Below are 16,004 nucleotides of genomic sequence, written 5' to 3'. Positions count from 1 at the left end.
AAGCTAAACACTTTGTTAAGATGTCCGGTGCACGATAGCATCAACAGGCGGTTGCATAATTACAATCATTACCTTTTCAGAAAACAGTGACAGTTGTCACCTCGGGTGCAGGAAATGCAGCCGAAAAGACAGGTTGGTGACTGCACGCATACATTGCATTTAATGCTAATAAAGTATACGGTTACGCATATATACTTAAATAATCTTATGCACTGTCCGGTTATATTAGGAATCCAACTAGGATTTTTTTAGCAAAATCATTAAGCATGCTAATTTGGATCAAGGATGTTGTTATGGTTCATTACGAGTACTTTTTCTTTCTAGTTCGACGTCATACACTAATTTTCATTGTATATAACATCGAACTGGGGGACTTAATGATACGCATATCCGCAAGACTATGCGGATTACGCATCCAAAGTCCTAAACCGCACATAAATTGTCATGTCAGAGATATGACACGGGTATAGCCGCACTCTATGCGCCTATACCATCTGATGCGAGTTTCGTATACTTGCATAAGGGTATAGTATATTCTAGAACGATGTACGATATAATCAATTCGGATTCTTTTCCTTAAATAACGAAAGTTAGTTGGGAAGAGATCATTTAATTAAGGAAAGGATTCTATCAAAACTCTAATTCGTGAGCCTATAAATACATAGCTCATAAACCCTAAAAAATATATTCGATTACTCATACGTAACATTAGCATACATATCTTCATCGTACGAACAAGCTTCATACGATCTTAAACGTAAAGACTTTCAGGTATGTCTTGAACTATAAAACCTTCATGTCTTTAGGCCACACAACCTCGTATGCTAGGTTGTTGGTGGACTCTCAAATCGGCCACCCTGTTGGAATCGAAACGCTGCCGGTGTGGGTTATCCACGACTAAGTGTCGGAGGTTCGAATGTTGTTAGTCCTTAAACCCCACTATGCACTCAAGCGTAGGTTCACCTTGACCTCGTGAAAATATGCTTGATCAAATATATTAATTCAACAAAAACAACAAAAATCAATACCACATGAGTGGTGTATGGAGAAGGTGAGATGCTGACAATCCTTCTCTATTCGAGAATAAAAATAAGTCATTTCTCCACCGAGAGTGAAATCAAAATTAGAGAAAGTCATCTTTCTCTTTATTCGACAAATAAAGAGATTGTTTTCAAGTGGACCTCCGGCCAATAACTATAATTTAAAAAAAAATAGTTAAATAAAATTGAAATAAAATTGAGACACCAAGAAAATGATAAAATTAAATTTCTATGAGTTTTAAATCATGTCTGAAATTCAATTTAGGCTCTAAAAGGCAGTTAAGACGTAAAAAAAGTGACGATTGCTATTGAATCTAAGTTATGAATTCAAGTGACTTATAAAATTATTTTCATACGAAGTGATTTGAAAAAATGTAGTATATTTGAATGGCTCATGATGTCTTTTTATTTTTTGTTTTTAATTCTGAAAAGCAAAGAAATTTATAATTCCTTTATTCTAATATTTATTGCCCACTATTTTATTTTGAGATATCTCAAATTAATTGTCCATTTCGATAAATGAAAAAAAATAATGTGATAAAGTTCTTTTGTGCCCTTACTATATTCATTTTGAACAAAATGATAAGTAAAAAAAATTAAGGATAAGACTTGAAAGTTAATAAAAAAAATTACATGTGATAGGTACTTTTTCTTAAACAGTGTGTTTTTTTGTTACTGGATAATAGATTTGAGACAGAGTGAGCATATGACTGTGAACGTATTTACAACCACGATTACAGGTTGGGGTGTTCATCAGTACAGTTTAGGTTTTTCAGTTTATTCGGTTCGATTTTTTCTGTTTTGAAACTTATAAAATCAAAACCGAAAACCAAATCAATATCAAATTTAAATATCAAAATCGAAACCAAAACCGAACCGAAAAACGAATTTTATTTAGGTTTGGTTTCAGTTAAAATCGAAAATCACTAAAAATAAGAATTCTAACCAGCATAATTACTTACATATAAATTAAAAATAACAGTTGTGAAATTAATTTACGTATACATGGTAACATGTTTATTGTTTAATAAAAATAAAATAATACATCAAATATAATATAAATATGAATATTATAAATATATAAATATGTTTTAATATGTTATTAAATTAAATTTGATTTTTAATTCGGTTTTCGGTTAACCAAATTCAAAATTTTTAAAAACAAAAACTAAACAGGAAACCGAATTACGAATTCGGTGTTGATTTTGATCGATTCAAAAATCGTTTAAAAAATTCGATTTAATTTTTTTGTTTGAATTCGATTTGAAACTAAATGGTGCACACCTCTAATTACTAATTACATGATCGATTGAGGTTAGCTAAATGACCCTGATCACTATAAATTCATGATTTATAATTCCTTTATTTATTTAAGTCATTAACTTCTTTTGATAGTGGTTTCTTTTACCTATTTTGTACGAACCACGTGGGCAATTAAAATCATTTAGTAACTAAAAAAGTCCTATGGATTCACACATCATACAAAAGACCAAATTATTAAAAAATTAAAAGTGTAACGAATCCGATATGATTAAAACAAATATTCTCAAGCAATGATTGTTAACTTTAATCACGTATATTTATGTTGTTATGACTACTATTTTGTTGATACATAGAACAAATCTTTGTTTTTATAAAGCTTTAAAAAATATTATTTTAAATACAATAGTTTAATCCAGATTGAGAATTTCATTAAAAAAAAAAAAAACAATAGCTTTTTAAAATCTGTACAAAACGAAAATGACCTATTTTTTGGAATAATATAAATTAATTCATGATTTTTTAAATGAACGACGAGACATGTAATTAACTGAAATTCCAATGCATGAGTATTATTATTATCTTTTATAAATATAAATATTGCCATGTTCGTGTGTCATACTCAATCACATTAGGTAATTTATACTCTTTTAAAAAAATCATGTGATTATAAATTACATCATTTAAATTAAAATATTAGTTTTAAGCAATCATCTTCATTCCACCCTTTTTATAAATAAATAATTAATCAATATTACTTCATTATTTTGGATTTTATATATCTTGTAAAGCAGATTCTGCGTTGTATATTTCATGTATTGACAGAAGCAGTTACCTATGGGCAAATAAATATAAATAATAGAAGTAATATTAAATAATATTATTATTATTCTAATTCTAATATTCTATTACATTTAACACAAGTTTTCTAAGGTTTTCATGCATACGTATTTTAATTTTTCAACTTAAAATGTTATCGATAACAATTAGTAAGGGTATAATAGGGAGTATCATAATATATTTTTATTTAGATGATTGAGATGGTGGGGTTTTTATATTTATCTATCATCAATTTCACCGATCCATATCAATTTTAATATTTTATTATTGAAAGAGAATGAAAATAATTGAAAGGGTATTTATATATACCCATAATATGTCATTTGGGTTTTAGGTCTAAAATTCTTAGAAATAATAGCTATAGTTATAGTTATCTCTACGAGGAATATTCAAATGAAACCAAATTTTAAGTTGAGATTCAAGGGACCAATCAAAGTGCGATACGTGGCGCGATAATCACATGTGATTGAAAAAAAATATAAAAAAAATTAAAAAAAAAATTAATTTTTTTTTACGAAATTTTTTTTTCTGAAAAAAAAAATTTCGAATTTTTTTCAATCACATGTGATTGAATTTGACATGCAGTAAATCACATGTGATTATGCATGTCAAATTCAATCACATGTGACTGAAAGTTTTTTTTTTTCTAGTAAAATGACGATTTTCAATTAATTTGTGCTAAAACCTTTAAACATCAAGTTTTTGATTAAATCACCGAATTAAAATCTGAAATTTTGAAGATATGATCACAAAACGCCAACAAACTTGATCAAATCACCAAATTAAAGTCGCTTTTCGGTTGAATTTTTTTTTAAAAAAAAATTTGAATTTTTTTTGATAAAAAAATTGAATTTTTTTTCAATCACATGTGATTGGATTTGAATCACATGTGATTGTATTTTACAATCACATGTGATTGGGCTTTACAATCATATGTGATTGGATTTGAAATGCTAAATTTAAAAAAAATCAAAAAAAAATTCAAAAAAAATTTATTTAAAAAAAAAATTTTAAATTTTTTTCAATCACATGTGATTGTTGCGCCACATGTCGCGCTCTGATTGGTCCGTTGAATTTCAAACAAATTATTGGATTCAAGGATTACAATTCTATACTTTTAATTTTTATGTTTAAAACTCGACCTAATACAACTATTGGAAAATGTTAAAATGTTGTTCGTTTTGAAAAAAATGTCAATACCATATATTTGAACACAAAATTTGTATTTATTTATGGTTGTGATATGATATACCGTCGACCAAATTGATTGTACATTCTCATGTGGAATAACCTTTTAATTAACTTTAATAATTATATTATATAATCTAATAATTCTCATAGACAAGTATTGATTAGCTACAAATTTCAAAATGTTTATATGCACAATAATATAGTAGTACTAAGATATAAAAAGTACCGAATTTATAAACTAGACAGTGTTTGCTAACGTGTGTCATTTGAACATAAATTTTGATTTATGTATATATGTTTAATGATATGATATACCGTCGTGATACATATTTGTAATATTTTGTAACTTTGGGTTGAGGTGCAAGTGGGCAACCTTTGCATTCTCTACTTTTTTTTGGTTTCGTGATTTTCTATTTGCTTGATGGTTCGGGGCTAAAATAAGCCTTCCATCTTCCACTACAAGAAAAATGATCATTTGTGACGATCTTTTAGTAACGACTTAATATTTGGTCACTAATATTATTATTTAGTTACAATTAAAAAAGTGGTAAATAAATTTTGGTTACTAAACGATATTAGTGACCAAACAAATGGTCACTATAGTGACCAATTTTGATATTTTGGTCTCTAAAAATATTTTGTGTTGCAAACTAATTAGACGTGTTGTCTTTGTTTCGTGATAAAAAACTTCGTTGCTCTAAATAAAAAAATGATTGTACACACTCATGTGGAATAACCTTTTAACTTTAATAATTATATAATCTAATAATTCTCACAGACAAGTATTGATTAGCTTCAAATTTCACAATGTTTATATGCACAATAGTATAGACTTATAGTAGTATGATATAGAAAGTACCGAATTTATAAATTAGACAGTGTTTGGTAACGTGTGCCAATGCGGGACATTACATGTTAATGTGTACATGTAATCACCAGTACATTTTTGCTCTATTAGTGCCACTCATATAAACGTGTTCGTTAGATAACACGTATAATTTAACAAAAGGAACACGTAGCTAAGTTTTTTTTTTTTTTTTTTTTTTTTCTCTCTAAATAATAGTAGCAACACGTCTAATTAGAAACTTGCAACACTTCTAACAAGTTTTGCAAGGAAAACGTCTAATTAACAACAAGTCTAATAACTTTTACCAGGAACACGTATGATTGAAAAAACAACACGTCTAATTGGAAACACGTCTAATAAGTTTTGCTAGGAACACGTCTAAATGACGAACACGTCTAATAAGTTACAAAGAACACGTCCAATTAGTTTGCAACACACGTCCAATTAGTTAGAGGAAGCCTTTTTACTGGAACACGTCTAAATAAGTTAACGTGTTAAATAAGTTAACGAGCTCACGTTAAATTAACCTAACCCTTATAGTAAGTTAACAGAACACCTCTAATTAAACACCTCTAATTAAGTGAAGATGTCTAAGTTTTTAACTGGAAGAGTCCTAAATAACGAAACACGTCTAATTGCAGATTAACACTAACAACAGACCAAATTAATTGGAAGTTAGTTAATGAGGAGAAGAGTTTGAATTAGGAAATAATTTGATTTAGGGATGTATTTTTCAAATAAAAGATAAGTATAGCCTATATAATATAATTATAATAATATACAATTTTATATACCGTAAATAATAATATTATTAAACTTATATATATTAAAAAACATCTATAAAAAACACCGTAATTAGGTCTTGATTCAAAGTTCTGCTTGTTCTACTTGTTCGTACGTGCAAGTGTTTAATTAAGGTTTTAGTTACAAAATTCAAGTTACAAGAATTAACAATGGAGACATCAAAAACAAAGGTAATTCTTTTTTTCTTTTTCTTTACATGTTGTCGTTTATTATGCAGGTTGTATGAATCTCGGAGTACATGAACTTTAATAACAACACGACACATGATTGATTTTATAGCACAACTATTTGACTCTATAACACACCATGATTCATACAATTACACAACACGATTGTAAACATGTAGTGCAGATCTGGACATAAAAACAATCAGCAGACCTGGACATAAAAACGAAACATGTTTATAATTTTGACTGGAGTAAAAGTTGTACTATATACAAATGATAATGCTAAAAACGAACACATATTTCATAGCATTATCCTTCAAGAAAGACAAGCTTTTAGTTACAATTGTTCTAATTTCAAGTAATTATCGTTTAAATAATAAAAGGTGAAGACAAAAGACAGATTCGACGATTTGAAGACGCAAATGACTAAAAAGCTAAAAAGTACAAAGTACAATCCAAGTGGTTCAAATTATTGATGAGAAACGTCTAAAAATGACAAGAGTACAAGCCGCAAAAAGCAAAGTACAAGATATTAAATTATACAAAAAGGCGTTCGAAAATCCGGAACCAAGACATGAACCAGCTATCAACGTACGACTCAACGGAGCTAAAATTACAAATCAACTATGCACAAGAATATAATATAATATATAATTAATTATATATAATATTATATATTATATTTATCAGCAGCCCACGTTTAATTCATTTTGGTGAGCTGGAATCCAAAGCTCCGCAATCGCGGAGCTGTGAGGAAGAAAAGCACCGCAATCGCGGAGCTGTACAGTGGAAAATGGGCCTATAAAAAGTCGTGCATTCTGCCGAACTCAACACACCTTTTTCTACTTCAATCTCTCAATATATATTTATATTTATAATTTTAATTTTAATATTAAGTTAATAATAATAAGGTTATTTTAGCGAATGTTTTAAGGTTTGTAATTCGAAACTCTATCCGTGTAACGCTACGCTATTAATACTCATTGTAAGTTATGTTCAACCTTTTTAAATTAATGTCTCGTAGCTAAGCTATTATTATGTTTATTTAAGCCGAAGTAATCGTGATGTTGGACTCAATATTAAAGACGGGGTTATTGGGCTTTGGACCATAATTGGGGTTTGGACAAGACGGGGTTATTGGGCTTTGGACCATAATTGGGGTTTGGACAAAAGACCGACACTTGTGAAAATTGGACTATGGGCTATTAATGGGCTTTATATTTGTTTAACTGAATGATAATTCGTTAATTTAATACAGAGATTTACAATTTGACATATCTATAAATAACCACATACACTCGATCGGATACGATGGGCGGGATATTTATAAGTACTAATAATTGTTCATTTGACCGGACACGGGGATGGATTAATAGTCAATGGACTCATTAAAACAGGGGTGAATTACATACAAAGAAATTTGGTGTAATTGTTAACAACGTATTAAAACCTTGGGTTACACGCAGTCGATAACCTGGTGTAATCATTAACAAAGTATTAAGACCTTGTTACAGTTTAAGTCCCCAATTAGTTGGAATATTTGACTTCGGGTGAAATGTCCCGTTCTTATTGATTAAAAACGTTCCATATTAATTGATTTCGTTGCGAGGTTTTGACCTCTATATGAGACGTTTTTCAAAGACTGCATTCATTTTTAAAACAAACCATAACCTTTATTTCATAAATAAAGGTTTAAAAGCTTTACGTAGATTATCAAATAATGATAATCTAAAATATCCTGTTTACACACGACCATTACATAATGGTTTACAATACAAATATGTTACATCGAAATCAGTTTCTTGAATGCAGTTTTTACACAATATCATACAAACATGGACTCCAAATCTTGTCCTTATTTTAGTATGCAACAGCGGAAGCTCTTAGTATTCACCTGAGAATAAACATGCTTTAAACGTCAACAAAAATGTTGGTGAGTTATAGGTTTAACCTATATGTATCAAATCGTAACAATAGACCACAAGATTTCATATTTCAATACGCATCCCATACATAGAGATAAAAATCATTCATATGGTGAACACCTGGTAACCGACATTAACAAGATGCATATTTAAGAATATCCCCATCATTCCGGGACACCCTTCGGATATGATATAATTTCGAAGTACTAAAGCATCCGGTACTTTGGATGGGGTTTGTTAGGCCCAATAGATCTATCTTTAGGATTCGCGTCAATTAGGGTGTCTGTTCCCTAATTCTTAGATTACCAGACTTAATAAAAAGGGGCATATTCGATTTCGATAATTCAACCATAGAATGTAGTTTCACGTACTTGTGTCTATTTTGTAAATCATTTATAAAACCTGCATGTATTCTCATCCCAAAAATATTAGATTTTAAAAGTGGGACTATAACTCACTTTCACAGATTTTTACTTCGTCGGGAAGTAAGACTTGGCCACTGGTTGATTCACGAACCTATAACAATATATACATATATATCAAAGTATGTTCAAAATATAATTACAACACTTTTAATATATTTTGATGTTTTAAGTTTATTAAGTCAGCTGTCCTCGTTAGTAACCTACAACTAGTTGTCCACAGTTAGATGTACAGAAATAAATCGATAAATATTATCTTGAATCAATCCACGACCCAGTGTATACGTATCTCAGTATTGATCACAACTCAAACTATATATATTTTGGAATCAACCTCAACCCTGTATAGCTAACTCCAACATTCACATATAGAGTGTCTATGGTTGTTCCGAAATATATATAGATGTGTCGACATGATAGGTCGAAACATTGTATACGTGTCTATGGTATCTCAAGATTATATAATATACAATACAAGTTGATTAAGTTATGGTTGGAATAGATTTGTTACCAATTTTCACGTAGCTAAAATGAGAAAAATTATCCAATCTTGTTTTACCCATAACTTCTTCATTTTAAATCCGTTTTGAGTGAATCAAATTGCTATGGTTTCATATTGAACTCTATTTTATGAATCTAAACAGAAAAAGTATAGGTTTATAGTCAAAAAAATAAGTTACAAGTCATTTTTGTAAAGGTAGTCATTTCAGTCGAAAGAACGACGTCTAGATGACCATTTTAGAAAACATACTTCCACTTTGAGTTTAACCATAATTTTTGGATATAGTTTCATGTTCATAATAAAAATCATTTTCTCAGAATAACAACTTTTAAATCAAAGTTTATCATAGTTTTTAATTAACTAACCCAAAACAGCCCGCGGTGTTACTACGACGGCGTTAATCCGGTTTTACGATGTTTTTCGTGTTTCCAGGTTTTAAATCATTAAGTTAGCATATCATATAGATATAGAACATGCGTTTAGTTGATTTTAAAAGTCAAGTTAGAAGGATTAACTTTTGTTTGCGAACAAGTTTAGAATTAACTAAACTATGTTCTAGTGATTACAAGTTTAAACCTTCGAATAAGATAGCTTTATATGTATGAATCGAATGATGTTATGAACATCATTACTACCTTAAGTTCCTTGGATAAACCTACTGGAAAAGAGAAAAATGGATCTAGCTTCAACGGATCCTTGGATGGCTCGAAGTTCTTGAAGCAGAATCATGACACGAAAACAAGTTCAAGTAAGATCATCACTTGAAATAAGATTGTTATAGTTATAGAAATTGAACCAAAGTTTGAATATGATTATTACCTTGTATTAGAATGATAACCTACTGTAAGAAACAAAGATTTCTTGAGGTTGGATGATCACCTTACAAGATTGGAAGTGAGCTAGCAAACTTGAAAGTATTCTTGATTTTATGTAACTAGAACTTTTGGAATTTATGAAGAACACTTAGAACTTGAAGATAGAACTTGAGAGAGATCAATTAGATGAAGAAAATTGAAGAATGAAAGTGTTTGTAGGTGTTTTTGGTCGTTGGTGTATGGATTAGATATAAAGGATATGTAATTTTGTTTTCATGTAAATAAGTCATGAATGATTACTCATATTTTTGTAATTTTATGAGATATTTCATGCTAGTTGCCAAATGATGGTTCCCACATGTGTTAGGTAACTCACATGGGCTGCTAAGAGCTGATAATTGGAGTGTATATACCAATAGTACATACATCTAAAAGCTGTGTATTGTACGAGTACGAATACGGGTGCATACTAGTAGAATTGTTGATGAAACTGAACGAGGATGTAATTGTAAGCATTTTTGTTAAGTAGAAGTATTTTGATAAGTGTATTGAAGTCTTTCAAAAGTGTATAAATACATATTAAAACACTACATGTATATACATTTTAACTGAGTCGTTAAGTCATCGTTAGTCGTTACATGTAAGTGTTGTTTTGAAACCTTTAGGTTAACTATCTTGTTAAATGTTGTTAACCCAATGTTTATAATATCAAATGAGATTTTAAATTATTATATTATCATGATATTATCATGTATGAATATCTCTTAATATGATATATATATATATACATTAAATGTCTTTACAACGATAATCGTTACATATATGTCTCGTTTAAAAATCATTAAGTTAGTAGTCTTGTTTTTACATATGTAGTTCATTGTTAATATACTTAATGATATATTTACTTATCATAGTATCATGTTAACTATATATATATATCCATATATATGTCATCATATAGTTTTTACAAGTTTTAACGTTCGTGAATCACCGGTCAACTTGGGTGGTCAATTGTCTATATGAAACATATTTCAATTAATCAAGTCTTAACAAGTTTGATTGCTTAACATGTTGGAAACATTTAATCATGTAAATATCAATCTTAATTAATATATATAAACATGGAAAAGTTCGGGTCACTACAGTACCTACCCGTTAAATAAATTTCGTCCCGAAATTTTAAGCTGTTGAAGGTGTTGACGAATCTTCTGGAAATAGATGCGGGTATTTCTTCTTCATCTGATCTTCACGCTCCCAGGTGAACTCAGGTCCCCTACGAGCATTCCATCGAACTTTAACAATTGGTATCTTGTTTTGCTTAAGTCTTTTAATCTCACGATCCATTATTTCAACGGGTTCTTCGATGAATTGGAGTTTTTCGTTGATTTGGATTTCATCTAATGGAATAGTGAGATCTTCTTTAGCAAAACATTTCTTCAAATTCGAGACGTGGAAAGTGTTATGTACAGCCGCGAGTTGTTGAGGTAACTCAAGTCGGTAAGCTACTGGTCCGACACGATCAATAATCTTGAATGGTCCAATATACCTTGGATTTAATTTCCCTCGTTTACCAAATCGAACAACACCTTTCCAAGGTGAAACTTTAAGCATGACCATCTCTCCAATTTCAAATTCTATATCTTTTCTTTTAATGTCAGCGTAGCTCTTTTGTCGACTTTGGGCGGTTTTCAACCGTTGTTGAATTTGGATGATCTTCTCGGTAGTTTCTTGTATAATCTCCGGACCCGTAATCTGTCTATCCCCCACTTCACTCCAACAAATCGGAGACCTGCACTTTCTACCATAAAGTGCTTCAAACGGCGCCATCTCAATGCTTGAATGGTAGCTGTTGTTGTAGAAAAATTCTGCTAACGGTAGATATCGATCCCAACTGTTTCCGAAATCAATAACACATGCTCGTAGCATGTCTTCAAGCGTTTGTATCGTCCTTTCACTCTGCCCATCAGTTTGTGGATGAAAGGCAGTACTCATGTCTAGACGAGTTCCTAATGCTTGCTGTAATGTCTGCCAGAATCTTGAAATAAATCTGCCATCCCTATCAGAGATAATAGAGATTGGTATTCCATGTCTGGAGACGACTTCCTTCAAATACAGTTGTGCTAACTTCTCCATCTTGTCATCTTCTCTTATTGGCAGGAAGTGTGCTGATTTGGTGAGACGATCAACTATTACCCAAATAGTATCAAAACCACTTGCAGTCCTTGGCAATTTAGTAATGAAATCCATGGTAATGTTTTCCCATTTCCATTCTGGGATTTCGGGTTGTTGAAGTAGACCTGATGATTTCTGATGCTCAGCTTTGACCTTAGAACACGTCAAACATTCTCCTACGTATTTAGCAACATCGGCTTTCATACCCGGCCACCAAAAATGTTTCTTGAGATCCTTGTACATCTTCCCCGTTCCAGGATGTATTGAGTATCTGGTTTTATGAGCTTCTCTAAGTACCATTTCTCTCATATCTCCAAATTTTGGTACCCAAATCCTTTCAGCCCTATACCGGGTTCCGTCTTCCCGAATATTAAGATGCTTCTCCGATCCTTTGGGTATTTCATCCTTTAAATTTCCCTCTTTTAAAACTCCTTGTTGCGCCTCCTTTATTTGAGTAGTAAGGTTATTATGAATCATTATATTCATAGATTTTACTCGAATGGGTTCTCTGTCCTTCCTGCTCAAGGCATCGGCTACCACATTTGCCTTCCCCGGGTGATAACGAATCTCAAAGTCGTAATCATTCAATAATTCAATCCACCTACGCTGCCTCATATTCAGTTGTTTCTGATTAAATATGTGTTGAAGACTTTTGTGGTCGGTATATATAATACTTTTGACCCCATATAAGTAGTGCCTCCAAGTCTTTAATGCAAAAACAACTGCGCCTAATTCCAAATCATGCGTCGTATAATTTTGTTCGTGAATCTTCAATTGTCTAGACGCATAAGCAATCACCTTCGTTCGTTGCATTAATACACAACCGAGACCTTGCTTTGATGCGTCACAATAAATCACAAAATCATCATTCCCTTCAGGCAATGACAATATAGGTGCCGTAGTTAGCTTTTTCTTCAATAACTGAAACGCTTTCTCTTGTTCATCATTCCATTCAAATTTCTTCCCTTTATGCGTTAATGCAGTCAAGGGTTTTGCTATTCTGGAAAAGTCTTGGATGAACCTTCTGTAGTAACCAGCTAGTCCTAAAAACTGGCGTATGTGTTTCGGAGTTTTCGGGGTTTCCCACTTTTCAACAGTTTCTATCTTTGCCGGATCCACCTTAATACCTTCTTTGTTCACTATGTGACCGAGGAATTGAACTTCTTCCAACCAAAATGCACACTTTGAAAACTTAGCGTACAATTCTTCCTTCCTCAATACTTCTAACACCTTTCTCAAATGTTCACCGTGTTCTTGGTCATTCTTTGAGTAAATAAGTATGTCATCAATGAAAACAATGACAAACTTGTCAAGGTATGGTCCACACACTCGGTTCATGGGTGATACCAACTAAAATGTCCCGTTCTTATTGATTAAAAACGTTCCATATTAATTGATTTCGTTGCGAGGTTTTGACCTCTATATGAGACGTTTTTCAAAGACTGCATTCATTTTTAAAACAAACCATAACCTTTATTTCATAAATAAAGGTTTAAAAGCTTTACGTAGATTATCAAATAATGATAATCTAAAATATCCTGTTTACACACGACCATTACATAATGGTTTACAATACAAATATGTTACATCGAAATCAGTTTCTTGAATGCAGTTTTTACACAATATCATACAAACATGGACTCCAAATCTTGTCCTTATTTTAGTATGCAACAGCGGAAGCTCTTAGTATTCACCTGAGAATAAACATGCTTTAAACGTCAACAAAAATGTTGGTGAGTTATAGGTTTAACCTATATGTATCAAATCGTAACAATAGACCACAAGATTTCATATTTCAATACGCATCCCATACATAGAGATAAAAATCATTCATATGGTGAACACCTGGTAACCGACATTAACAAGATGCATATTTAAGAATATCCCCATCATTTCGGGACACCCTTCGGATATGATATAATTTCAAAGTACTAAAGCATCCGGTACTTTGGATGGGGTTTGTTAGGCCCAATAGATCTATCTTTAGGATTCGCGTCAATTAGGGTGTCTGTTCCCTAATTCTTAGATTACCAGACTTAATAAAAAGGGGCATATTCGATTTCGATAATTCAACCATAGAATGTAGTTTCACGTACTTGTGTCTATTTTGTAAATCATTTATAAAACCTGCATGTATTCTCATCCCAAAAATATTAGATTTTAAAAGTGGGACTATAACTCACTTTCACAGATTTTTACTTCGTCGGGAAGTAAGACTTGGCCACTGGTTGATTCACGAACCTATAACAATATATACATATATATCAAAGTATGTTCAAAATATAATTACAACACTTTTAATATATTTTGATGTTTTAAGTTTATTAAGTCAGCTGTCCTCGTTAGTAACCTACAACTAGTTGTCCACAGTTAGATGTACAGAAATAAATCGATAAATATTATCTTGAATCAATCCACGACCCAGTGTATACGTATCTCAGTATTGATCACAACTCAAACTATATATATTTTGGAATCAACCTCAACCCTGTATAGCTAACTCCAACATTCACATATAGAGTGTCTATGGTTGTTCCGAAATATATATAGATGTGTCGACATGATAGGTCGAAACATTGTATACGTGTCTATGGTATCTCAAGATTATATAATATACAATACAAGTTGATTAAGTTATGGTTGGAATAGATTTGTTACCAATTTTCACGTAGCTAAAATGAGAAAAATTATCCAATCTTGTTTTACCCATAACTTCTTCATTTTAAATCCGTTTTGAGTGAATCAAATTGCTATGGTTTCATATTGAACTCTATTTTATGAATCTAAACAGAAAAAGTATAGGTTTATAGTCAGAAAAATAAGTTACAAGTCGTTTTTGTAAAGGTAGTCATTTCAGTCGAAAGAACGACGTCTAGATGACCATTTTAGAAAACATACTTCCACTTTGAGTTTAACCATAATTTTTGGATATAGTTTCATGTTCATAATAAAAATAGTTTTCTCAGAATAACAACTTTTAAATCAAAGTTTATCATAGTTTTTAATTAACTAACCCAAAACAGCCCGCGGTGTTACTACGACGGCGTTAATCCGGTTTTACGATGTTTTTCGTGTTTCCAGGTTTTAAATCATTAAGTTAGCATATCATATAGATATAGAACATGTGTTTAGTTGATTTTAAAAGTCAAGTTAGAAGGATTAACTTTTGTTTGCGAACAAGTTTAGAATTAACTAAACTATGTTCTAGTGATTACAAGTTTAAACCTTCGAATAAGATAGCTTTATATGTATGAATCGAATGATGTTATGAACATAATTACTACCTTAAGTTCCTTGGATAAACCTACTGGAAAATAGAAAAATGGATCTAGCTTCAACGGATCCTTGGATGGCTCGAAGTTCTTGAAGCAGAATCATGACACGAAAACAAGTTCAAGTAAGATCATCACTTGAAATAAGATTGTTATAGTTATAGAAATTGAACCAAAGTTTTAATATGATTATTACCTTGTATTAGAATGATAACCTACTGTAAGAAACAAAGATTTCTTGAGGTTGGATGATCACCTTACAAGATTGGAAGTGAGCTAGCAAACTTGAAAGTATTCTTGATTTTATGTAACTAGAACTTTTGGAATTTATGAAGAACACTTAGAACTTGAAGATAGAACTTGAGAGAGATCAATTAGATGAAGAAAATTGAAGAATGAAAGTGTTTGTAGGTGTTTTTGGTCGTTGGTGTATGGATTAGATATAAAGGATATGTAATTTTGTTTTCATGTAAATAAGTCATGAATGATTACTCATATTTTTGTAATTTTATGAGATATTTCATGCTAGTTGCCAAATGATGGTTCCCACATGTGTTAGGTAACTCACATGGGCTGCTAAGAGCTGATCATTGGAGTGTATATACCAATAGTACATACATCTAAAAGCTGTGTATTGTACGAGTACGAATACGGGTGCATACTAGTAGAATTGTTGATGAAACTGAACGAGGATGTAATTGTAAGCATTTTTGTTAAGTAGAAGTATTTTGATAAGTGTATTGAAGT

This window comes from Rutidosis leptorrhynchoides, chromosome 10, assembly GCF_046630445.1.
Source record: "Rutidosis leptorrhynchoides isolate AG116_Rl617_1_P2 chromosome 10, CSIRO_AGI_Rlap_v1, whole genome shotgun sequence".
Lineage (NCBI taxonomy): Eukaryota > Viridiplantae > Streptophyta > Magnoliopsida > Asterales > Asteraceae > Rutidosis > Rutidosis leptorrhynchoides.
Note: the sequence above shows the minus strand (reverse complement) of the source record.